This window comes from Manis pentadactyla, chromosome 8 (assembly GCF_030020395.1).
Source record: "Manis pentadactyla isolate mManPen7 chromosome 8, mManPen7.hap1, whole genome shotgun sequence".
Classification (NCBI taxonomy): domain Eukaryota; kingdom Metazoa; phylum Chordata; class Mammalia; order Pholidota; family Manidae; genus Manis; species Manis pentadactyla.
This window is the reverse complement of record NC_080026.1, coordinates 74,443,191-74,469,492: the sequence shown is the minus strand read 5'-3', so window position 1 is coordinate 74,469,492 and position 26,302 is coordinate 74,443,191. Positions and strand designations below refer to the sequence as shown.

The following is a 26,302-nucleotide window of genomic DNA, read 5'->3' as shown; positions in this document are numbered from 1 at the left end:
TTAGTGCTAAAAATATGTAGTGTTTCAGGACTGATTAAAACATAGCACTTAACCAAAGAGTTGTTTAAAATCTGAAACTTTTAGCACAAAGCTTGCTTTAGACTGGATTCTCAGAATTTGAATGGTTGATTAGTAACTGTCCATTCACAATAATCAAACTATTAAACAAGTGAACTTCAGTGAGTAAATAAACATACAGACTCTTTTCTGGTAAAAATAATGACAAGAGTAAAACTTCCCAAGTTTCAACTTAGAATAACACTGAATTACTTCAACTGGGAAGATTATTAAAGTTAGAACACTAAATTCTAATGGGCTTCTATTAATTCAGCAAGGAGACAGATGCTGAAATCTGAAGAGAATAGCCTCAAGGCAAGAATCAGGATTCTGAATACCTAAAGCTAAAGAGTAGAAAATATAGAAGACAAAATTATAAATTTTGGATTAAGAGGGCTAAGAATGGGGAAATATAACTCAGGAGAGCAATTTTCTTAGGGTCATCAAATATCAGAGCTTAAATATGCATTCAAGGTCATAATGTCCACACTTAATTGTATGAATGGGGAAAATTAGGTCCCTTTCCAGCTCAGCAACAGGGTGAAAGGAAAACAAACTTTCTGCTAAAGCAGAATCAGAACAAGAACTCAGTCTAGACTTCTTTCTAAATAATGGGGTTTTGCCTCTCCCGGGCTGCTCTTTTAAAAGGATAAAGACCAATGCAGGAAGGGCAGCGTCATCTCCCCACGGCAGAATAAGTGTATGCCTTGTCCCTTAGAGCAGCCAGCGCAGAATAAGAATATAAGCATACTGAGCTTTATCCTAGGGAAATAATGTCAACAGAATTTTGAAACAACTATCCTATAAAAAGTATAGCTAAAAATATTATTGCAAATTCATGGAGAAAGGAAATTGACACATGAAAAAGTCTTAGATTAGCCAACTATGATATTCCCTTATTTCACAGTTTAGTTTCTCATTCATAAATTCACATTACATCATGGAGCACAAGAACTGAACTGACTAAATATATTGAGATAATCAATATAAGAAGGAAAGACTAGCTCTTGGGCCTTCAGTGTCTAATTACTACTTTTTCCTCAAAACTGCCCACTATAATAACAATCCAGCATTAGAACAGAACACAGAAAAGCAACAGCAGCTGCAGAGGCTGAGAGTTAAGAATTCTAGGACTTGAGAATAAAATTCTCAATACAAGGAAGTATTGACTCTGGGAACCAGCATTTCTTTGCAGTTGTCCAGTGTTTATCTCTTTTAAACTTAAAAGGATTTTAATACTTCAAGTTCACATTTGTTATGCCCACTCTTCTCCTAATTGTATATGCTTCAATCATATCCTCTTTCCAGTTTCATTTACTTGATATAAAACCAGGAAAACCATTTGCATGAAATTTTCACTGTCTTGACTGTTTTATATGTACCTCTAACTTCTTTAGGTACCCTCTGCTATTCCCAAAGAAGTATCTTTAGAAAGATCCTTTAGGCAGAGAAAAGCACTAGCACTTTACCATAGTGGAAGCATTAGATCCACAAACACCATGATTTGACCTTTCGCCTTATGGTAAAACATAAGCAACACAATGTTATTAGGACCTAATTTACAATCATCATGAACTCTAGCTCTCATATTGAAGTTGATTAAGGTATATAATTGTGATTGAGTTTGGACAAATTTTCCCCCAAATTCATTACTTTATGCATGCTAATACTGAAGTAGTTCTGATATTGTATCCACTAATGTAATCTCTTGAAATCTTCCTCTATGTTCCCCTCATCTTAATATTTCCCAAGAGAAAGTTGTAATTTTACTTAGCACCCTCTCATCATTTTTTTTTTTTTTTTTTATTGAAGGGTAATTGACAACAGTATTACATTACATTAGTTTCAGGTGTACAACACAGTGATTCAACATTTATATACATGATAATTCTAGGTACCAGCTATCACCATACCAAGTTGTTACAATATTTTGACTATATTCCTTATGCTATACATTACATCCCGGTTACTTATTTATTTTACAATTGGAAGTGTGTTTATATATATATATATATATATATATATATTTTGTGAGGGCATCTCTCATATTTATTGATCAAATAGTTGTTAACCACAATAAGTTTCTGTATAGGGGGGTCAATACTCAATGCACAATCATTAATCCACCCCAAGCCTAATTTTCGTCAGTCTCCAATCTTCTGATGCATAACGAACAAATTCTTACATGGAGTACAAATTCTTACATAGTGAATAAGTTACATGGTGAACAGTGCAAGGGCAGTCATCACAGAAGCTTTCGGTTTTGTTCATGCATTATGAACTATACACAGTTCAAATATGAATATTCATTTGATTTTTAAACTTGATTTATATGTGGATGCCACATTTCTCTATTATTATTATTTTTAATAAAATGCTGAAGTGGTAGGTAGATATGAGATAAAGGTAGAAAACAGAGTTTAGTGTTGTAAGAGAGCAAATGTAGATGATCAGGTGTGTGCCTGTAGACTATGTGTTAATCCGAGCTAGACGAGGGCAATAAACATCCACGTATGCAGAAGATTTCTCTCAGAACATGAGGGGGGAGGTTCTAAGCCTCACCTCTGCTGCTCCCCATTTTCTCACCAGATGGCCCCCTGCGACTGTGCCTGTCTTAGGTTGTTCCTCCCTTGAGGAATCTTACCCGTCTCTGGCTAACCAGTCATCTTCCGGGGCCATACAGGGAAATGTTAAGTTGGTAAGTGAGAGAGAAGCCTTATTGTTTGAAAAGGTTAGCTTTTTACTTCTTTGCATATTTATGCCCTGTGGCTTCTATGCCCAGCATTTGTCTTGAGGTGTCTTTACCACTTGGAAGAATTATGATACTCGGTAAATTCGACATGTGGCACGAGTTCTATTTAAAGGTTGTGATTAGGTAGGAAGAAGAAAAGCTATAGAAGTAGCAGGCAGAAGAAAACCTGGGAAGATTGATTATTTCTTTGACATATCTTCTTGTAGAGTAACTTCAGCATGGATAGGTTTTAAACTACTAATTAAATTAGCACCCTCTCATCTTAAAAAAATATTAAAGTGTTTTTAAAACAATCTCAAAGATATAATCACCTATATTTCACCCTGAGAAATATATATTTTGTATAGACTCTTACTTAAAAAAAAATCAAGCTACACTACAGTATATGGAGCTAAAAGGCAGGATGAAAGATTGAATGGAATATTATACTTGGTGTCAAAAATACTTTATTTTTGTAAGGGCTCAGTAAGCAAGAAGCTGACTATTCAAGTTCTTTAACTTTCCATGGTTTTAGCATTCATCTGCAAAATGGTCCTGGATAGCTTCAAGTTCAAGCCCAACTCTATGATTACATGATTTTAAATGTTTACTTAACAAAATGAAATGGCTTGTAGAAATTAAAATTACTTTTCAGTATTTTTTTTTAAAAAGGAACAGACTTAAAACATTCTCCAAGTTTAGTAAGAGTTTCACTGTAAAAATTTATGGAGCCAAAACTTAGCATTTTGTTTACCTTAGAGATCTATTCCCCACTATTCAACCTCAGTCCCGTTATATGTCACTTGGACAGATAAACACAAGCAGTTCTTAGAGCTCATTGGTCCAGAATGGCTCCTGAATTCTTTACATTCCAGCTTGGAATCTCAGAATGCCCTGCCTTTGAGAATCTGAGAAAAGCTGCTGGTGGATATTTATATTTGCAAGGCTGAGATTTCTAGACTACTCTTTGCTGAGGAGGATTTACATATCTAGGACATTAGTGAAACTACTTCTATACTTCTAGACTGTATTTGGAGACCCAAGATAACTTTACCTCTTAAATAGAACTCCAAGCTGAGGCCTGTAGATGGGACAGTTCTTCAGCTGGAGTAGATAAATGGGAGAAGATAGTGACACAAATGCAAAGTGGAGATGCTCGAAGTGGGAAGGGAACAAAGGCTCGTCCTGCACTGGTCAAGTAGTGGTGAGAAGCAATGGCTGGAGCTTACGATGAGGCGGATTTTCAGAGACAGAAGTACTTTAACATTTTTATCTCATTCTCTCTTAGCAACACAAAGTACACAGACAGGAAGAATTAATCAAATCTGATGAACAGATTGAGGCATGGTATAGTGATACCTACTACACGACCATAAGACTGGGGTATCAGTTCACCAACCATGATTCTCATCTTCAGCTCCTAGCACATGGCGTTCCACACCAGGAGGTAAATGTCAGTTGGTGTTTTGTAAGCAAAAGTTCTCTGAAGCTACCCACTTGACTACAAATGTTGATTTCCTAGCTAATGTGATTCAGAATTCAGATCTGAAACTGCCAATTTGGTTTTTCATTTTTGAAAGAAGCCAAAAGGAGCCTATGAAGATATGAAGACTAAATATAAAGTGGTATTTTCAATGGGATCTGGTAACAGAAAAAGAACATTAAGTAAAAACTAACAAAATATGAATAAACTATGGGCTCTAGATACTGAGAATTTATTATACTGGTTCATTCATCATAACAAATGGACCATATTAATGTGAGATAATTAAAACAGGGGAAACAAGGTACAGTATATATTGGAACTCTACTATCTTTATAACTGTTTTGTAAAACTAAAACCATTCGTAAAGTTTATTTTTTTTAAATAAAGAACAGGAATACTGAGAGAGATCATATGAAGTTTTTGGTTTCCAAGGACATTTAAAAATTTTTTACACTATATTGTAGTCTGTTAAGTAAGCATCAGCATTATGTCTGAAAAATGTACATGCACTAAAAAATATCTTATTGATTCAAAAATGGTAAGCATCATCTAAAATTGCAGTGAGTCATGATCTTCTTGCTGCTGGAGGGTCTTGCCTTGGTACAGATGGCTGCTGACTCCCTAGGGTGGTGCTTGCTGAAGGTTACAGAGGCTGTGGCAATTTCTTAAGACAACAGTGAAGGCAGCTACACCAACTGACTCTTCTTTCCATGAGTGATTTCTCTGTAGCACATGATGCTATTTGATAGCCCTTTAGGACCTGATCCAAAATCGTAGCCAATCCTCTCAAACACTGCTAATGCTCTATGTGATATTCTAAATAATTTGTCATCATTTTAACAATCTTCACAGCATCTTCACCAGGAGATTTCCTCTCAAAAAACCACTTTCTTTGCTTATCTATAAGAAGCAACTCTGTATCCATTCAAATATTATGATATGGCAGCAATTCAGTAACACTTTCAGGCTCTACTTCTAATTCTAGCTCTCTTGCTAGTTCTACCACATCTGCGGCGACTTTTTCTGCTGAAGTCTTGAACCTCTCAAAGTTATCCACAAGGGTTGGAATCATCTTTTTCCAAACTCCTGCTCATCTTGATTTTTTTACTTCTTCCCACTGGAATGCTGAATCCTTCCCAGAAGGTTTTCAATTTACTTTTCCCGGATCCAACAGAAGAATCACTATGGCAGCTATAGCCTTACAAAATGTCTTTCTTCCATAATAAAACTAAGAAGTAGAAAAGACTCCTTGAACCATGGGCTGCAGAGTGGATGTCGTGCTAGCAGGCATAAAAACAATACCCATCTTGTTGTACATTATTGGAGCTCTTGGGTGACCGGATGCATTGTCACTGAGCAGTAGTATTTTGAAAGGAATCTTTTTCCTAAGCAGTAGGTCTTAATAGCAGGCTTAGAATATTCAGTAAACCATGCTGTAAACAGATGTGCTGTCATTCAGGCTTTGTTGTTCCATTTACAGGAACAGAGACAGTAGATTTTGCATATTTCTTAAGGGCCCTAGGATTTTCAGATGGTCAATGATCATTGGCCTCAATTTAAAGTCACCAAGTGCATTAGCCCCTAATGAGAGAGTCAGCCAGTCTTTTGAAGCTCTGAAGCCAGGTATTGACTTCTTCTCTGTAGCTATTTAAATCCTAGCTAGCATCTTCTTTCAATAAAATATAAGGCTGTTCCATTTCCACTGACAATCTGTTGTTCACCATAGCTACCTTCAGTAATGATCTTAGCTAGATCTTCTGGGAAGAAAGCTTAAGGGAATTTTTTGCAGCTGGTTTGATCTTCTAGCCAGATCACTAAAACTTTCTCCATATCTGCAATAAAGCTGTTTTGCTTTCTTATTACTCATGTGTTCACTGGAGGAGCATTTTTATTTCCTTCAAGGACTTTTCCTTTGCATTCACAGCTTGGCTAACTGGTACAAGGGGCCCAGTTTTGGGCCTGTCTTGGCTTTCAGCATGCCTTCCTCACTAAACTTAGTCATTTCTAGCTTCTGATTTAAAGTAAGAGACATGCAACTTTTCCTTTCACTTGAAGACTTGAAAGGCATTGTAGGGCTATAAATTGGCCTAATTTCAATATTGTTGTGTCTGAGAGGATAGGGATGCCTGAGTAAAGAAGAAGATGGGGAACAGCTGGTCAGGGGAGCAGTCAGAAGACCCACAACATGTATCAATTTATTGTTTGCTGTCTTAAGCGGGCATGTTTTGTGGTGCCCCCAGAACAACTGCAATAGTAATAAAGATCACTGATCACAGATCACCAATGAAATAACAAAATACATTTTGAAATAAAAATTGATATAAAATAAAATAATGAAAAATTTTCAGATATTGTGAGAATTACCAAAATGTGGCACAGAGACATGAAGTGAGCAAATGCTGTTGGAGATACGGCAACGATAGGCTTGCTTGATGTGGGGTTGCCACACCTTCAGTTTGCAAAAGCACAATTTCTGTGAGTGCAATAGTGAGGTATGCTTGTGTCACTTGCAACCAGTGCTTTCCAAACATTAGTGGACATTTCAATTGCCTGGAGATTTTGTTAAATGAAGCCTCTGTGGTAGGTCTAGCGTAGGGCCTGAGAGTCTATATTTCTAATAAGCTTCCAGCTGAGGCTAATGTTGCTGGTCCAAGAACCAGTGTAAGTAGCAAGGTTCTTAATCTAGTGCAGGGTTTTTCAACCTCTGCATGATTAACATCTTTGGCTTGATAATTCTCTGTTGTGGGGACTATCCTGTACATTACAGAATACTTAACAGCATCTCTGGACTCTACCCCCTAAATGACAATAGCATCCCTTTCTCGCAGTTGGAACAACCAAAAATGTCATCAGGTACTACTAAATGTTCCCTGTGGGGAAAATGGTCATCTGCATTTGAAAACCACTGATTTAGAGCAGTCATTAAAATATGGCTTTTAAAGGGCTATTTAAAGAGGAAAAAAACCCAACAACATTTTACCAAATATTTGAATGATTATATTCAAGGCTTTCAGCAAATGTAACAATAGTTTTATTATTAAATTTGCCTACTAGGAATCATGGACTCACTATCACTGTAAAACATGATTTAAAATATATGGTTTCTCAGATACATAGACCAATGAGGCAGAATAGAGAGTCCTGAAAGAAACTCACACACACACTATATGTGTGTGTGTGTGTGTGTGTGTGTGTGTGTATATATGTAGGCAAGAACATACAGTAGGGAAAAGACAGTCTAGTTTCATCAATAAATGGTGCTGCTGAAAAATGGCTACATGAAAAAGAATGAAACTGGACCACTGTCTTAAACCATATACAAAAAGAAGCCCTAAATATAAGACCCAAAACTATAAAACTCCTAGAAGAAAACATAAGCAATAAACTCTTGAACAGGATATCAGCATTAGTGTTTTTTTTTTTCTGGATATGTCTCCCTAGGCAAGGGAAACAAAAGCAAAAATAAGTAAGTGGGACTATATCAAACTAAAAAGCTTCTGCACAGCAAAGGAAACCATCAACAAAATGAAAAGGTAACCTACTACAAGGGAAAATGTATTTGAAAATGATATTACTGCTAAGGGACTAATATCCAAAACATATAAAGAATTCAAACAACTCAACACCAACAACACAAATAACCTGATTGAAAATTGGGTGAAGGACCTAAATAGACATTTTTCCAAAGAAGACATAGATGGCCAACAGACACAAAAAGATGCTCAACATCACTAATCAGGAAAATGCAAATCAAAACCACAATGAGATATCACCTCACACTAGACAGAATGGCTACTATCCAAAACACAAGAAATAAAGTATTGGCAAGCAGGCGGAGAAAAGGGAACCCTTGCACACTGCTGGTGGGATTGCAAATCAGTACACCCATTATGGAAAACAGCATAGAGGTTTCTCAAAAAACTGAAAATAGAAATACCATACAATCCAGGAATTCTATTTCTGGGAACTTACCAAAGCAAACAAAGTCAGAAACTTGAAAAGATATATGCACACCTATATTTACTGCAGCATTATTTACAATGGCCAAAATATGGAAACAACTCAAGTGTCCATTAGATGAATGGATAAAGATGTGGTACATATACACAATGGAATATTACTCAGCCATAAAAAGAATAAAATCTTGCCATTGGGACAACATGGATGGACCTAGAGGATATTATGGTAAGTGAAATAAGTCAGACAAAAACAAATACCATATAACTTCACTCATAGGCAGAACCTAGCAGACTCACAATCAGAGAGAACAGACTGTTGGTTGTCATAGTGTAGTTGAATGGGGGGAAAATTAGGATATTTGGTATTTTAATCTGGGCAATGTTTACATGAGTGCATACACGTCAAAATTCATCAAGCTGTACCCTAAGATTGTACATTTTACTGCATATGTGTGTGTGTATATATATATATATATATATATATATATATATATATATATACATATACTTATACATATATACAAAAGATTCTGTCCTCCAGGAATTTACTTATATTAAGCAAAAGTTTTGTGATATAAGTCAAATACATAAGATATGGAACTACAAAATAAATATTAGCCAGTAAATTAAGCATTTATAAGCAAAGGTGAATAGAAGATTGGATGCCATAAGCTTAATATATTTGTATAGCATTGGACATTTCAGAGAATTTTGCACATGTCATTATCTCATTTGAGCCTGCTAAGTACCCTTGGTAAGAAATATTAACCTAGTTCAGGAAATAGGCTCACAGAAGTTACTTGTTAGTATCAATATAAAATTAAAGTAGAACAAAGATCAGATCCAGGTGTTCCAAATTCCAAGCCACTACCATTCCATTAATTCAATTAATGAGAAAAGTTTTCTCCTCTAATTAGGCTTTAAGGGAAAAGAGGAGCCTTTATCCAGATGGTAGAAGGGACAAAATTCAGGTGGTCAGCTTAGCTAACAAAGACAACAGAAGATCAAACGTGATTAGCAAAGCAAGTGATGGGCAGAGAGAAAGATGACAATTACGGTGCGATGTAAAGAACACTGGCCTGCGGTAAGGAGGCCTAGCTTCTCATTGCATCTCTGCTAGCTCTGATTTGGGCAACCTCTGGAAAGTCAGTTCACTCTTTGGACACCACATTCTCTACTCTTGTAATGGTGAGAAAAGAATTTAGCTTGTAAGTCTCTAGTGAGGACTGTATAGCTTATGTATAGATAAGTTAAGTGTCCACTGTGTGCAGGCAAGGGAATTTATACACACTATTCAATCCACCTAAGGGAAGGAAGTCTTAAATCAAGACTCCACCAAAGCAAGTAAAACAAGTCTGATGGTCTTGAGGCTCACAACAGATGTGAGCAGTAATATATCTGTCTATTAAGGCTGAGACTGGTATTCCTCAGTACCTCTGTTCCCTTTTAAGAATTCATTAAGAGCCATTTTTCAGTGTGACCCAGAATTTTACAAGTCACTTTGAATGCCTTGCTTAAGCTCTGTGGGTGCTAGTCTCCCCTTTCCTGAGGCACCTCAGGAAGGAGGAGGAATCAGTGAGCTGCAGTGAATTTCGTTCATGCAGCTCCTGTCTTTAAAGGCATGCTGAATCGGCTGGCTGCAGCATCAGTAGGTAGACAATGGGGTGGGGAACAAAAGTGCGAATGGGGAAATTTCACAGATGGTTTTTAGATACTTAAACACATACAGACACACACACACCAAAAACACACAATCGTTCCCTTTCTTTTTATGCTTGTCCCTCCACAGAGAGTGTATTGATCAACAGCAGCAGTAGCTGGTAATTACTTTGCACCTGCCATATGGTAGGGATTGGGGTGGAAGAAAACTCACAGAGAAGCTCTCACCCTTCCAAACACCAGCAAAAGAGTTACTGTCTGCTTTACAGATGACTAATGAGAGGTTAAATTACTTGTTCAAAGTCACAGAGTGCAAACCAGTTTAAACCTTATTATGTTTTAGCACCTGTTCAGTCTCCTTTAGGAGTCAGTCATTGTGTTTAAAGGTTCTCTGTGTACTATTAACCAGGATCCTAAGAAGAAAATCTTAAGAAAATATGGTAGGAACATAAGTGGTATCTGTACAACATACCTGGGATCAGGGGACAGAGCAAGCTCAGGTGCTCACAGCCTCCTTCCACAGTGCTCAACAGCGAGTCCAGGGAAGCCCAGGTCGCACTATGATGATGAAAAAGCACAGCTGCTGACCTTCCTGGACTTCCCAGCATGCCTCACGCTCCTGAGGTTAACCTGCTCTCGCCTCCCCTGCTCCCAGCACAATACCTGGCACAGTAAATCACAGCGGTTACATGGAGAATGGAGCACGCTTGAACACTTGAACACGACCTCCAATGCACTCTGAATAAAGGAAGGCAGAAAGTTCAAACAAGGAAGACCAAATCTAATCAAAAGAAAATAAATGCACTTAACCTCAACGGGATGGGACTGGGGATGACCACAAGCCCAAGGCAGGCCAATTACATCCTCAAGTGTTATGCCTTCTTTTATATAGTAGCAAGGTCCCGAGGTGAGGCCAAGGCCAGTCCTGCTGCCCTTAAAGGCCAAGGGTCCATACCTGTACTCAGACCCTTTGATGATTCAGGAGATGCAAATTAAGGCCAATATTGCCCTTAAAGCCACACAACATTATTAATAGAGTCAGCTGTGAAACACACACACACACACACACACACTGCTATTGCAAGCTAAAAATGTTTATAGATTTCTCATACAAAAGCTACCCACCATTGTGCAACTAAATAGGAGTCAGGCTACATACAGTACATTTCATACCCAACTCCTCCACAGCCATTATCACGAAAGCACCTATAATTCCTGCCTTTGTAAAACACAGCTACAGTCCAAATCACCTAGACAGCTGACTGGGGAAAAAAGAGAATGTATTTTTAAAAATAGTGATTAAAATGTTCTTCTCTATACACAAATTAGAAGTAATAAAATTTCATGTTGAAACATCTTACAATTGACTGTTTGCTTTGTTATACTTAACTCCAATTTAATTATGTTTAAGGCAGTAAGAGATTAAGACACAAATAGTTTAGCAATCATCCATTCGGCACATCCGTCTTAGTCTACTCATATAGGTAAATGGCATTTCCCCATCTGAAAGGACTTTTTTCTTTCAAACAAACATTGAAAAATTAGGATCTGCCAATGATTCCCCTTCTACTTCGTAAACATGGACAGAACATACCTGAAAGTCCCATAATTCCTAAAAATGATATGAGGAAGACGAAGAGGAATGAAACACCATATGTGCTGATCTATGTTTTCAGCAGCTGATTGTTCTCAAGCCTGTTAAGTATTTCTTCTATGGAGATATTTTCACCTAAGTGCTAAATTCCAGTCTCATAAAAGAAAAGCCACAGAATAAAAATTGCCTCTCTGAGCAGGTGTTTCCGTTGCCACTGAAATTTATCCCATGGTGGCTGCAATACTCATTTAAAATGCAGTCTTTGACCAAGTGATCCTTTACCTAGAACAATTTCCACCCTCTACCGACTGGCAGATGATACCTTCATCAACGTCAGAAAAATGCCATTTTCTTAAGAGGTTCGGTTTGCCCCCTTTCAATCGCTACTTCTTCCTCTGACTTCACTGAAAGTGTGATGAACTAACAGATAACACTGGCTGATGACAGCAGCCTGGACTGGACAGCACAGAGATCAAAAGGTGGCTTGCAGTCTGTGATAGGATTTGAAGGCACATCGCCCCGAGGTTAAGTCACCCAGGACACACTTTCTCATGGTTTTGCCTTTCAGCTGCCAGGCAGCAGCTGCAAAACTTTCTGGCCTTGTTTAAAGACATACACCTGCTCTGAGAATGACAGCCGTAACACACTGGGGAAAACATTCTGGACTGGGCGGTAGGAAACCTGGTGTGAGTTACAGCTCTGTTAACTACTGGCTATGGAAACTAGAAAAATCCTCTGAATTCCAATTCGGTTCCCTTACCTATACAGCAAAGGTTTTATTACTTGCCTCAAGTGCGTGATGATGGAGAGAAGTGATGGATGAGGCTTTCAAATGGTAAAGCAAAATATAGACTATCTTTAATCCCTTCAGCGTATTATGGACAATGTTTGTGCTATACAGCTGGGTATTGTACTGGAATATCTTATTTCAAATTATTTGTATGTTATTATTATATTTAAACGTTGTTTTATATTCATGGATTCCACACAATTGTCATCAGGATTGAGGTCTCTTTCACATAGTGCTAAGGGAATATGCAGTATTATCCCCATCTACATGGTAGGACCCATAGGTCATTAAAGGATTTCCATCACCACTGGCTGCTATTTTACCATGAGAAATTGGTTCTTCAGGTTGAGGCATTATTTAAAAGCCAAATCCCTGGCAGGGAAACACTGTAATTTTTATCATTCATTATCCCTTTCATTCATGTGGTTTTATTTTTCAGATTCTTATACTGAATGGCAGCCATGTATTGGCCTTTCCACATGCAGTCTTTAACAGTGAAAACCAAATTCCTTATAGAGGAAACCCCAAAGCTCTAGACGGTACTGAAAATACCCAGGATAGTAAATGGGGCATCTGGGACTTAAACCAGGATTCATCTGATTTTGTAGCTCACACTCTTTCCTATGTAAATAGGTCTCATTTCCTAACCTTCTTAGTAAGTTTAACGAGGCTACCCAATCATAGTATTCATTAAGCCATGAATTCCCCTTTATTTTACTCTCCCTAATCACTTCAATCTTCTCATTTTCTTTTTAGGTCTTTTTTCAGAAAACACTCATTAAGAATCTACTATGTGCTAGGTTCTCTTAACTGACAATGCCCTAAGGTTCACTTGGCCATATTTACATGTAGAGAACATTCACACTATCAGGAAGACTTATTTATCATTTTCTTCATGCCTCAACATCTGTCTTAAAAAATTTATATGTACTGTTTTCTGAAGTGATGGTTATTCTATTTATCCAGACCTAGTAATGCTATCAGGAAGATATTTGTACACCCTTTGATAAGTATCATGAAAATGCTTAGTTAAATGATCTAGTGGAGAGGAAACACATTAGAAACTGGAGGGGTGGATTCAGAAGATGTGATGCGATAAGGCTAAGAAACAAAACAACCTGTGTGCTGGCTGGATGTGGCTTTCATCTTAAGTGACAGTTATTATCTTCAACTTAGAGTGTTAGAGATACATATGTAAAGTCATTAGTAGACATTCACTTGAGCCCTGTCTGACACTTTTACTGTAGAAACCGTTTTCTGTAGATACAGTGGCATGTATCGCTCGGGTGATCTGTTGAATTTCTCAGTATTAGGCAGTATTCTTTGAAATTCATTAGGAATTCACAAGACACATTTTATTCATCTGTTGAAACATCTGTTGGACTGAGCTGCTCAACTTGATTTTGTGTTTTAACTCCCAAAGCTTTCCCTCCTAAAGCTCTGAAGTTGTGTTTTTTCATTTCTTGGTTTTGCCAAATACCAGAAAGTATAGTTCCCCCCCTTATCTAAAAATAAAACATTAGAAACAACAGCAGATGAAATCTTGAGATAGTTATTGTCATTTTAATTAAATGAGCTACATGTGTAAGATGTGCATAAGCAAATAAGAGGGAGATTAATATATTTCATTCTCACATGAGCAATCAAAAATTATCAGTTAAAAAAACTTAATAAGTAATGAAGACTAATGGTAAAGATCTGAATACTTACCTTGTTCTTATAAAAATGAAACCTTGCCAGTAGTATATTCTAGTTATTGGCCATAGCATTCCAGATGTCACCCTCCTGGCATGGCATGTGTATCCAAGCTCTATTAAATCCACAACTGGTAAAAGGTGTTTTACCTAATTTTGCTGCCAAAATATTAGTAGTGCATGCTATAAATACAAGTAGTATATGCTATAAAAGTGAAAAAGTATATGTGCAAATGACTGTATTTTTTCCATATGTTTTATTTAAAAACACGTGGGCAGGCTTTTATTTTGTTTTGATTCTCTCAGAGAAAAGAGAACCAGCTTAGAAAATCATTGTCATTGAAATATATTTAAAAAAAAAGAAAAGAGTTTCTACTTCATTGCCATGTTAATTTTCCCTTCCTTCTGTTCAGTGTTTCCTCAAATCCATATTTGTCTATTTGGCATCCATTGATCAAACGGCCAACTGTATTAACTATATTTTCTATTTTCTCTATTGTTGGTACTCGGGTATTTGTGGCCTCACTGATAGGAGAGACTGCCTCTCCCAGGGCTGGCCAATTCTGAGACATAGGAAAGGGCTAGCCTGGACACAAGTCTTTCATATGCAAACTACGCAATCTGGAGCCAACATCCACAACCATCTCCTTTATCAAATACTCCCACACAAGCCAATATTCCTCCTACCCTACATCAACCCAAGACCAGCTCCCAGACAATTAGAGAAAGCCCCTATGCTCTAAAGCCTGCCAGAATTACTCAAACCAGCTAATCCTAAACTATTTACCATGTTCTGCCTTTTCTTTCCCAGGGAAACCCAAGAAAAGTCCCTGGCCTGGGCTTTCCCTTGCTCTTTTCTGCCTTCAAACCAAACCTGGGGCTTCCCAATATGGTAGCAAATGATTTGGCTGTCCTCTTCTCTCGGGAAATGTAATTAAGTAAGTGTTCCTTCAGTGGCCGTGACCTCCATTAATTAAAATCCTTCAGGGTCAACACTGACACACCTCTTCTCTTCCCTGTCTACTCTTCATTGTCAATGCCATCTGCATCTGAGAGCCCTTCTTTCTCAAACATACTCTCTCTCCCCCTTTTTCTCTAACAGTTTTACTGAGGTATAATTTACACATCATAAAATTTACCAATTTGTTCAATTTACATTTAGTAAATTTATAGATTTGTGTGACCGCCACCACAATCTGATTTAAGAACATTTTTTGTCACTGAAAAGAAGACCCTTCATGCCTATTGCAGTCAATCCCTGGTTCACTCCCAGCTCCAGGCCACGAGAGATCTGCTTTCTTGTCTAGGTTTATCTTTTCTGGACATTGCACATAAATGGGCTCATACAATATGCAGTCTTTAATGTAAAGCTGGCTTCGTTCTGAGCATGATGTTTTTGAGGTCCATCCGAGGTATAGTTCCTTTTTACTGTTAAATAGCATTCCATTGTATAGCTATACCACCTATTGTTTTTGCATTCATATTGTTGATAGTTATTTGGACTGTTTCATTCTGGCTCTTATGGGTAGTGCTTCTATGAACATCAGTGTACAACACTTTATGTGGACATAAACGTTCATTTTTCTTGGATAGATACTTAGCAGTGGAATTTCTGGACTGCATGGTAAGTTTGTTTAACTTTTTAAGAAACTCCCAAACTGTTCACCAAAGAAGCTATACCATTTTGCATTCAAACTAGTAGGTGTATAATAGTTCTAGGTTCTCCCACTGCCCCCAAAACTTGGTACTGTCTTTTGATTGTAGCCCTAGTAACAGTATAAAGTACTTTTTTTATTAGTTTAATTTGTATTTCCCTAATGATTTTTAGTATCTTTATAGCCATTCCTATATGGCCATTTGTATATTTTGGTCAAATATCAGTCTATTCATGTCTATTCTCTATTTTTTAATTGGGATATTCACATTATTATTGAGTTGTGATATTTATATATTCTGGGTATAATTATTTATCAGCTATATGATTTGTAAATATTTTATTTAAATTTGTGGCTTATCTTTTCATTTTCTTAATGATTTTTTTCAAGTGACAATTTTTTAGCTTTAAGAACAATTTATGATATTTTCTGTTTTTTATAGATCTTACTTTGGGTGTCATAAATAAGAATACTTTTTCAACCCAACTCACACATATTTTCTCCTGTTTTCTTGTAGAAATTTTATCTGTTTAGGCTTTAAGCCTAAGTCTATGACCCACTTTTAGTTATATTTTTTGCATGCTATGAGGTAAGGGTCTAAATTAATCTTTTCATATGTGGATATACACTTGTCCCAACACAATCTGTTGAAAGGGTTATTCCTTCCTCATTGAATTTCCTTGGCATCTCTGTACCTTAAGTATAACAGTTCATTTTAGGAGCCTCAGGTCTGTTCTATTAATCTATACACCATTGCTACACTGTCTTGATAACAGATTTTACATAAGTTCTAAAACTGGAAAGTGTACATTCCTTAACTTTGTTCTTCATCAGAATTACTTTGACTATACTGAATCCTTTGCACACCCATATACATTTCAGGATCAGTCTGTCAACTTCGACAAAAAACGCCTGCTGGAATTTTAATAGATATTACATCAAATTTGGGAAGAACTGAATCTTAACAATTCTGAGTGTTTGAATGCACATGTGTCCGTTAATGTATTTAGATCTTTAATTTCTCCCAACTTTTCACTGTTTAAGTTTTTCCCATCTTTTGCTACATTTATTCCAAAGTATTCTATTCTTTGACATGTTATTGGGAATTGAACTGCTTTCTTAATTCCCTTCAAATTGCACTACCAGTATATAGAAATTCAATTGACAATTTAATGATTTTGTATCCTGTGACCTTGCTGAATTTATTTAGTTCTAGTAGTGTGTGTATATGTGTATGCCTTAGAATTTTATGCATATAGTATCATGTCATCTATAAATAAAGGTAGTTTTACATCTTCCTTTCCAGACTGGATGCTTCAATTTCTTTTTTATTTCTTCTTATTGTAATGTCTAGAATCTCCAGTAGTGTTGATATGAGAAGGATCTCATTGTACTTTGTTCCTAATTTCAGGAGGAAAGCATTCAGTCTTTCACAAGTATGATGTTAGTAGTAGGGTAACATCATAAAGGGCATAGGGGCCTTTTATCAGATTGAAGAAATTCTCTTCTTTATTGAGATTCTGTTTTCATGATCAGAAGACAGATTTTGTAAATTGCTTTTATGCATCTATTGAGATGATCTTGTGGCTTTTATCATTTATTCTATTTATATAGTGTATTACATTAATTGGTTTTCTGATGTTAAAAAACCTTATGTTCCTGAAACACATCCCATTTTTGTCAAGGTGTATAATCCCTTTTATAATCCAAGCTTAATTCAATTTGCTAGTATTTTGTTGAGGATTTTGCATTTATATTCATGAGGGATATTTGTCTACAATTCTTATTTTATTTTATTTTTTTGTAGATAATTATTTTTTTATTGAAGGGTAGTTGACGCACAGTATTACATTACATTAGTTTCAGGTGTACAACACAGTGATTCAACATTTATATACATGATAATTCTAGGTACCAGCTATCACTATACCAAGCTGTTACAATATTTTGACTATATTCCTTATGCTATACATTACATCCCGGTTACTTATTTATTTTACAATTGGAAGTGTGTACTTTTTTTTGTTTGTTTGTTTGTTTTTGTTTTTGTGAGGGCATCTCTCATATTTATTGATCAAATGATTGTTAACAACAATAAAATTCTGTATAGGGGAGTCAATGCTCAATGCACAATCATTAATCCACCCCAAGCCTAATTTTCGTCAGTCTCCAATCTTCTGAAGCATAACGAACAAGTTCTTACATGGAGAACAAATTCTTACATAGTGAATAAGTTACATAGTGAACAGTGCAAGGGCAGTCATCACAGAAACTTTCAGTTTTGCTCATGCATTATGAACTATGAACAGTCAATTCAAATATGAATACTCATTTGATTTTTATACTTGATTGATATGTGGATACCACATTTCTCTCTTTATTATTATTATTTTTAATAAAATGCTGAAGTGGTAGGTAGATACAAGATAAAGGTAGAAAACACAGTTTAGTGTTGTAAGAGAGCAAATGTAGATGCTCAGGTGTGTGCCTGTAGACTATGTGTTAATCCAAGCTAGACAAGGGCAATAAAACATCCACATATGCAGAAGATTTCTCTCAGAACAGGGGGGTGAGGTTCTAAGCCTCACCTCTGTTGATCCCCAATTTCTCAATTTTTATTTTTTGTAATGTCTTTGTCCAGCTTTGTTATTAGGGTAATGCCTCATAAAATGAATTGGGAAATGTTCAATTCTCCTCTAAAAGATTTTGTGAAGAATCAGAGTTATTCCTTCTTTAAATGTTAGAAATTTACCAGTGAAGCCATTAAGGCCTAGTTTTTCTTTGTGGCAAGATTTTTAACTAGTAATTCAATTTCTGTATTTGAAATACACTTGTTTAGGTTTTCAATCTTTCTTGAGTCAGTTGTGGTCATTGTCCTGAAAAAAATTTATCCATTTCATCTAAATTCTCTAATTTGTTAGCATTCAGTGATTTACAGTATTCATTAGAATCTTTGTAATTTTGATAGGGTATGATAGTGAATTAAGTGAAGTACCTCAATTCATTCCTGTTTGTATTGAATCTTCCGTCTTTTTTCTTCATCAGTCTAGGCAAAGGCTTGTCTGTTTTGTTGATTATTTTAAAGAACCAACTTCCAGTTCATTGATTTTCATTATTACTTCTTAAAAATTTTTTATAGATTTCTTCTTTAAATGCATTTCTTTTCTTCTGCTTGTTTTAGGTTTAGTTTGTTCTTCTTTTTCTAGTTTCTTTCATGGTATCTTAGTTTATTGATTTGTGCTTTTTTTCTTCTTTAAGGCATTTAATAATATGAATTTTCGTCTAATTACTGTTTTCGATGTCTCCCCACAGATTTTGATGTGTTGTTTTCATTTCATTCAGTTGACAATATTTTCTAATTTTTCTTATGACTTTTTCTTTGACCCATGGGTTATTTAGAAATTTATTGTTTAATTTCCAAATACTTAGAGACTTTCCAAATTTTGGAGAACATACTTTGAATGACTCAATCCTTTTGCATGAACTGAGGCTTGTTTTATTGGTAGCATATTGTTGATCCTGGAGCCCTTGGGAAAAAAGTGCATTACTGTCATTGGCTACCCTGTTTTATAGATATCAGGTCAGGTTGGTTGACAGTATTGCTCAAATCTTTTGACATCTTTGCGGAGGTTCAGTTTAGTTGTTCTATCAACTATTAAGAGTGGGATATCCCAGTCTCCAAATATTATTGTTGAATTGACTACTTCTTTAAATTCTATTTTGGTTGCATATATTTTGATACTGTTTTAGGTGCATATACATTTATAATTGCTATATCTTTTTGAGGAATTGAGTCTTTTATAATTGTGAAATTTACCTCTTTCTACTAATATTTTTTTCTTAAAGTCATATTTCCCACCCCCCAATATTAGTGTTATCTATTCCAACTCTCTTATGTTTAAAGTTTGTACAATACATCTTTTCCATCCCTTTTCTCACAACCCATTTTTGTCTTTGCACCAATTGCATCTATTACAGACAAGCATATAGTTATATGCTGTTTTCTTTTTAATCCAGTCTGATGATCACTGCTTTTTGATTGAAATGTAATCCATTTAACACAACATTACCATTGCTATCGTTAGGTTTGTGTCTGCCATTTTGCTCTTTGTTTTCTATATATCTCATGTCTTTCTTTTTAGTTTGTTCTTCTCTCCTATACTGCTTTTTTAGGTGTTAATAGTAACTTTCTTATGTACAATTTAAATGTATTTATTTATGTATTTTATTACACTCTTTTGAATTAATTTCATAGTGGTTGCTCTTGGGATACACAGTCTACTTCAGATTAATATATTAACTTAAGTTTGGTGAAAGAAAATAGAAACTTTGCTCAATATAGCTCCATTTTCTCCTCACTCCTTGGTGACATTATGTATATGTTTTATGTACATATGTATATAGAGATTCACATAAAATCTATGAATTAGTCTTTATGTACATTATGACATATATATGAGCTGTATATGAACATAATCATACATGTAAAACATGTATATTTCAAATAATTTTGAAATTATAATTTTATGCTACTTTGTCTTGTCAGTTAGAGATTAAAAGAGAGAAAACATTAAATATATGTCCTTTTATATTTGCCTAATATATGTCATTTCTAGCATTCTTTATTTCCTCTTCTACATCCTAGTTACCATTTGCTGTCATATCCTTTAACATGAAGGACTTTTAGTACTTATTGTAAGCTATGTCAACTAGCAACTAGTTCTCCATCTTTGTTTATGTAAAATATCTATATTTTACTTGCATTTTTTAAGGAATAGTCTTGCTGGAAATAGAATACTTGTTTGATAGTTTGTGTTTTCTTGTTTGTTTTCAGCACCTTACATCTCAATGATTTCCAGTTTCCATTATTTCTGGTAAGAAGTATGCTGTTAATCTTATTGTTGACTATCAGTATGGTAAATTGTTTTCTTCCTGCACAAATAAACTTATCTCTGTTTTTGGCTTTCAACAGTCTGACTATGATTTATCCAGGTGTGAAAGTCTTTGTGCCTATTCTACATGGAATTTCTTGAGATTCTTGGATCTGTAGATCAAATTTCTTTTATCAAATTTATGAAATTTATAACTCTTGCTTCATATATTTTTTCTGTCCCCTTTTCTCTCTTATTCCTTTCAGAGAACTCCTATTATGTGTATGCTGGAATGCTTGATGGTGTCTAAAGGTCTTTGAGATTCTATTTTGTAATAGAGTTTTTTTTCTTTCTGTACTTGTCTATGAAGGTTTTAATTGATCTATCTTCAAGTCCACTGATGCTTCCTTCTACCATCCTGAATTTGCTGTAGCATTCCTCTAGTGAATCCTTTATATCAGTTTTATACATTTCAAATATAGAATTTTCGTGTGTTTCTTTTGATAATTTTTATGACTTTATTGCTATTCTCTACTTGACGAGTCATTATTGTCTTACTTTAATCCTTTGAACATGATTTCTTTTAGTTGTCTGAACACATTCATAATAGCTTATTTAAAGCTTTTGCATGCTAAAATCTAACATCTGGGGAAGTTTATGGTGGCTTTTTTCTTTAGAATGGGTCACACTTTCCTGTTTTGTTGCATGTCTCATGATTTCTGTTTTTATAATAACTGGACACTTTGGATAATATATTGATTGTAGCAACTCTGAAGTTCCCACTGGTGGTTGTTTTCTTTGATATATTATTGTTGTTATTCTTAGTTTCTTTAGTAGCATGCCTAAATTAATTCTGTGGATTAGATCTCCCTCTGAGAGTGTTGATGTTTCTGCTAAGTTTCTTTTTTAATTTTATTTTTCCTTTTAATTTTAGCTTCTTAGTAGTTACTGCTGTTTCAGAATAGCATAGTAGTCAGCCAATGAATGAACTGAGAGGTGTACTCAAACGGGCCAAGCCAGTAAGCTCCTACCCTTTGCTGAGTATATGTGTGTGGATAGAGGAACACAGTTTAAATCTAGTCTAACCTTTATTTTCCTCTGGATTCTCTTTTGTCTCCTGTCTCCTCTGTTTTGGTGCATAGTTGCTCAGCTAGGAATATGTGGATAGTTAGACCTCTGCTTCTCTTCTGACTGTGTGTTCAGTCTTGCGCATATGTACAGATTTGCAGAACTACAGGGATATGTGAACTACAACTGCCTCATTCACTCTATCCTCCTGTTAAAATTTGACTAATGTGCTATTCTGTGGCTTTTCCAAAAGGCCCACAACATCAGGCTCACTGCAATGTTGGCTTTCCCCATTAGTCTGCCACCCAGATTACTATTATTTCTGACAATGCCCAGAGCCATGAGGTTTTTCCACCCTCTGCTCCAAATCAAATGAGTCCTATCCAGTAGCTAAATACTGGTTTCCATAGTGGCCATGCCCTGTTGAAGTAGCACAATGAAGTACCTGCAAATGATGAAAACAGCTACAGGCAAAAATTCCACAGACTCCTATTTCTCTTACCCAGGGTTTAATAGTTTTCCTTCATAAATCTTCTCAAATTACCATATGCCTTTGGCCAATTTCTTGCCCAGCTCCTCAGCTCCTCACATTACCATTCTGGAAGTCCTTACACCTCTTTTTCATAGCTTCATCAGGAATAGTGAAACCATAAATAGTATTTGAGTACAACTTCCTCAAAGCTAAACTTTTTCAGAAAAATAAGAAACCAGACCTGGGGAAAAGAGTTAAGGAAATGAAGTCATTTAGAATGATGTGCTTTTGAGGCTCTTTGAGATTATCAAGGTCAGGGATATTCCTAAATCACCCAGTGAATAAGAATCTGCTGCAAATTTTCAGGAAAATAAGTAACAAAGGCTATAGTTTTAGCAGTTGCACAATGAGGACATATGAAGAACAGTGCTATTCAGGAGTTTTAGCACTCCTTGATTTAAAAGCTCTTTAACTGAAAAATCAATTTGAAAATTCATCCCCTCAAGCAAGTTGTTCCCTACCCTTTACTTCAGTGCGCGTGCCCTTAGCTTTGTTCTGTCTCTGCTTGTACTGTCCTCTGTCCATCAGCTAATGGGACTTCACTCAGTATTTGTTTTACGTCATGGATTACATTAATTCATGACTTTCATTGGCTCATGGCCTCTTTACTATTTCCTTTTTCATGTCTCTCATTCTTTCCCACCTGGTGTCTGTGACATTCATGTTTCACAAAAAAGGAAGATCTGAGTGAGTTTATAGTACAGTATTCCTCAAAAGCTAATGTGCATATTAATTCATTGAGAATCTTGGTAAAATGAGGATTTTGATTCAGAATGTCTAGGGTGGGGCTGGAGATTCTTCTGGGTGATACTGGAATAGCTAGTGCATGGACCACACATTCACACGAGGGTCTAGTCAGTACCTAGAACAGGATTCAGCTACTTGGGGGGAGCTTCTGCAGCAGGCTACCCTATCAGCCATAGACCAGCCTGGTCGTCACAAAACTAAATTTCCCAAGGAAAACACAGTGTCAGATTTTGCCCACGTGGCACTATATGACTGTGTTCTTTATCTTTCTCACTCTCTTTTCTCTCTCTCTCTCAGCTGTTTGTTTTCACTTTGGAGCTAGATTTCTAATGAAAATGATTATAATCCTCAAATTAATTTATACACGGAGACAATAGTTGTGGGGAAAATAAGTGGACAGCAGTACTCTGAAATCCACAGGACCTGACTATGCAGGACATAGGAATATGGAAGCATATATCTTAAGTGAGGTTTAAAAACAATCACTAAGCAAACAGAAAAGCACTGAGATGAGGCAAGACAGGGAGAAATAAAAGGTAAGAATAGCAAAAGTAAAAGAGAGATGTTGAGAAAAGGGACCACCTGTTTGTCCCCTTTATTACCCAGCCTGTTTTCTGTAAGTTGTATGTCCAAATCACTTGTACAGAATGAGAATATATGAAAACAAAAAAAAAGAAACCAAATCTCCCCAACAACAGAAGATAATATAGATAGTAAACATGCATATACAAACTCTTCTTATACAGTTTCTTTGTCTTTTAGGAATGGAAATGAATTCAGAGTATTTCATGCCTCCTTGATTGGAGATCAGGTCTCAACAGTTTTAAACTAATTACAGAGAACCTTGTATACTATTCAGTACCTACTCACCAGAATGATAACTCTATTTCTATCCATCTGTTTGTCATATCTATCACCATGCTTTATAATGTGCTTTTATCTTTTCATGTACTTAATAAGGGCAATGATGGGCCAGATATTACACCCCTGTGTACAGGAAGGACTCGTTCCTACTCACCTCCACGTCCCTGCTGCCAAGTGCAGTACGTAGCTACACATCTAACCCAGTATGGATCTGAGGTCTCTGAGCCATTTCTACAAAACAAGGAGCTCTTATAAGATGGTCCCTAAGGCACCTTCCTCATTACATTTAAATGACAGATTTATCTTGAAAGTTTAAAGAAAATGGAGAATTACCAATTTAATTGTCACGAGTAAACGCACTCAACTAAAACGTCATTTTCTGCTCACATAAGGCAGTAAGACAGTAAGAGTGTCTGCACCAATGATAAGCATTTCCTCTAAAACCTCAAAGCCAGTAACATACACCCCATCTATGTCCCAGGATCAGTGGGGATAAGGCTGGCATGTTTTCTTTGGAATGCAGAAAGTATGCGGAGCCATGCTGGGCTCGGCAGAAGCTGCAGCTAGCCAAGGCCTGGTTCTGATCATTTACAGCTGCTTTCCAGTCTGCTGTCATCCTACCAGGCTCTAATGAACCCCAAGCCAGGCCTACCTGCTGTGGCTGCGGAAAGGGGCAGGGGCAGGGGCAGCAACTCCTCTATTAAGCCAGCCTTCTAGTTAGTGAATGAGAATATTGTTGCTGGAGCGTTCTCATCAATTCAAATAACTAAAGAAAACCTCCCCCTCCACGTCCCCTGGATTGATGTAAAACAGTATTAATCTCATTTGGATAAATGTGAGGATATGTGATAACAGTGATATTTTTAATGGATAGTGGTGGTTACGTGGAAGAAAAAAAAAGTGTGATCACAGGGTGTGTATGAGTTTTCTTTACAACTGGAATAATTTAATTAAGCACAATCTATAAGGGTAATGATTGGATATTTGTAATTGGTTGGATTTCAGAATATTCCTGAAGAGATTATTAGAAAGATCAAAGTAAAATAATACATCAATTTTCAGAATGTGATCTGATTTTGATATATAGCTCTGAAAGTAAAAAAACAATTAAATCACATTGCAATATAATCTTTCCCACTAGCAAGCATTATAGTAACCAACTGTATGCAGCCTGTTGCACAAATGTTTGATGAAGGAAGGAAGGGAGGGAGGAAGGAAGGAAGGGAGGGAGAAAGGAAGGAATGCATTCTGTTCAAAAATTTAAAAATATAACTAGATACTAAAGAATTAACCAGGAAAATCATCTTAAAAATCCATATCCACATTCTTTACTGTACCCTGGGTTTGAATTTTCAAAGAACAAAACAACAGGGAGAAATCTAAGGTATTTGGAGAGGGAATTAATCCTTGACTTTGCTAGACACATCCATTTGCTACTGTGACTAGTCTAACATATAAAAGCAAAAATGCAATGTGATGTAATTTTAAAGCACCCTTGAAATCCAAACACATTAAAATAGGTCTACTTAGAGAAAAATGTGGGCTTTTCATCACTTACAAAAGGCAATAGGATTTTATTAGCACCTGTTTAAATGTTCCCCAGTTATTCTTATTTAAAAACTTGTGTAAGATGCAAACGGTGCCTGTCTAGCAATACGTTGTAAGCGTAACTTCATGGAGCTAATGAATGCTGCCCCCCAAAGCACTCTTGACAGAGGATAGTTATTTTTAGGCATCAGTTCAAATCATTTTAAGATAGGTACCTATTAAGATTACAGTATCATAGTTGCTTATACTTTTTTAAAAGCTAAGAAATTCTTGACAGAAATCTTATTTCTCTTAGAAAAATATTAGGAAGTCACAGTGTTTGAAAGACCTATAATTCATAAACAAGATAAAAATTATTAAAAAATATGTAGGAAAGCATGACACGAATACACACACACATACATACATATGTGTGTTTTATAAGTAAAATGCATAACATTCTAGAATGGTCAAGAGAGAATTAGATCTGATTTTGGTTTCGATCTAGTTATGTGACCTACACTTTGCTTCTCTGGACTCTGACTCATCAATGATCAAATAAAGAGAGGTCTGGCTATGTTTCACCTAAGGTTTTTTACAACAATAAAGTGCCATGGTCGCAAATATATGCAATTTGATATTTCAAATCAGGTACCATAATAGTACCCAAAGCAGAAAAAGATTCTTTATAATATTTTGGGAAGCACAAGCTCCAGACAAATGTAGCATGGAAGTATTGAAGATGACACAGCTCTAAATGTAGCAGACGTCATATGGTAGTATAATCTAATATGATGACCACAGTTCAATTTATGCCCTATTTTTACCCTGAGCAAAACTACTGTTGATTTATTTCTAGAATCTGCTTTTGGCTAGCATATTGTAAATCAAAAATAATTACATAATGTTAAATGTTCCAATAGTTTTTGTGAATTATGTCCTAAAATATTCTTCTTAATCTTCCAGAGAAATCTTCAGGAAGTTAGAATAACCAGAGCTTATTATGCTACAGTCATTATAACACAGATGTGACTGTATTTACATTACTCATTGTCAGTTGTATTCAGA

At 35.9% G+C, this 26,302-nt stretch overlaps 1 protein-coding gene across 2 annotated transcripts in view; it reads right to left on the bottom strand.

The window, feature by feature from the left end:
* The window catches only part of PRKG1 (protein kinase cGMP-dependent 1), a 1,239,474-nt gene that overhangs the window by 785,590 nt on the left and 427,582 nt on the right, over positions 1-26,302 (bottom strand). The window lies entirely within an intron of this gene.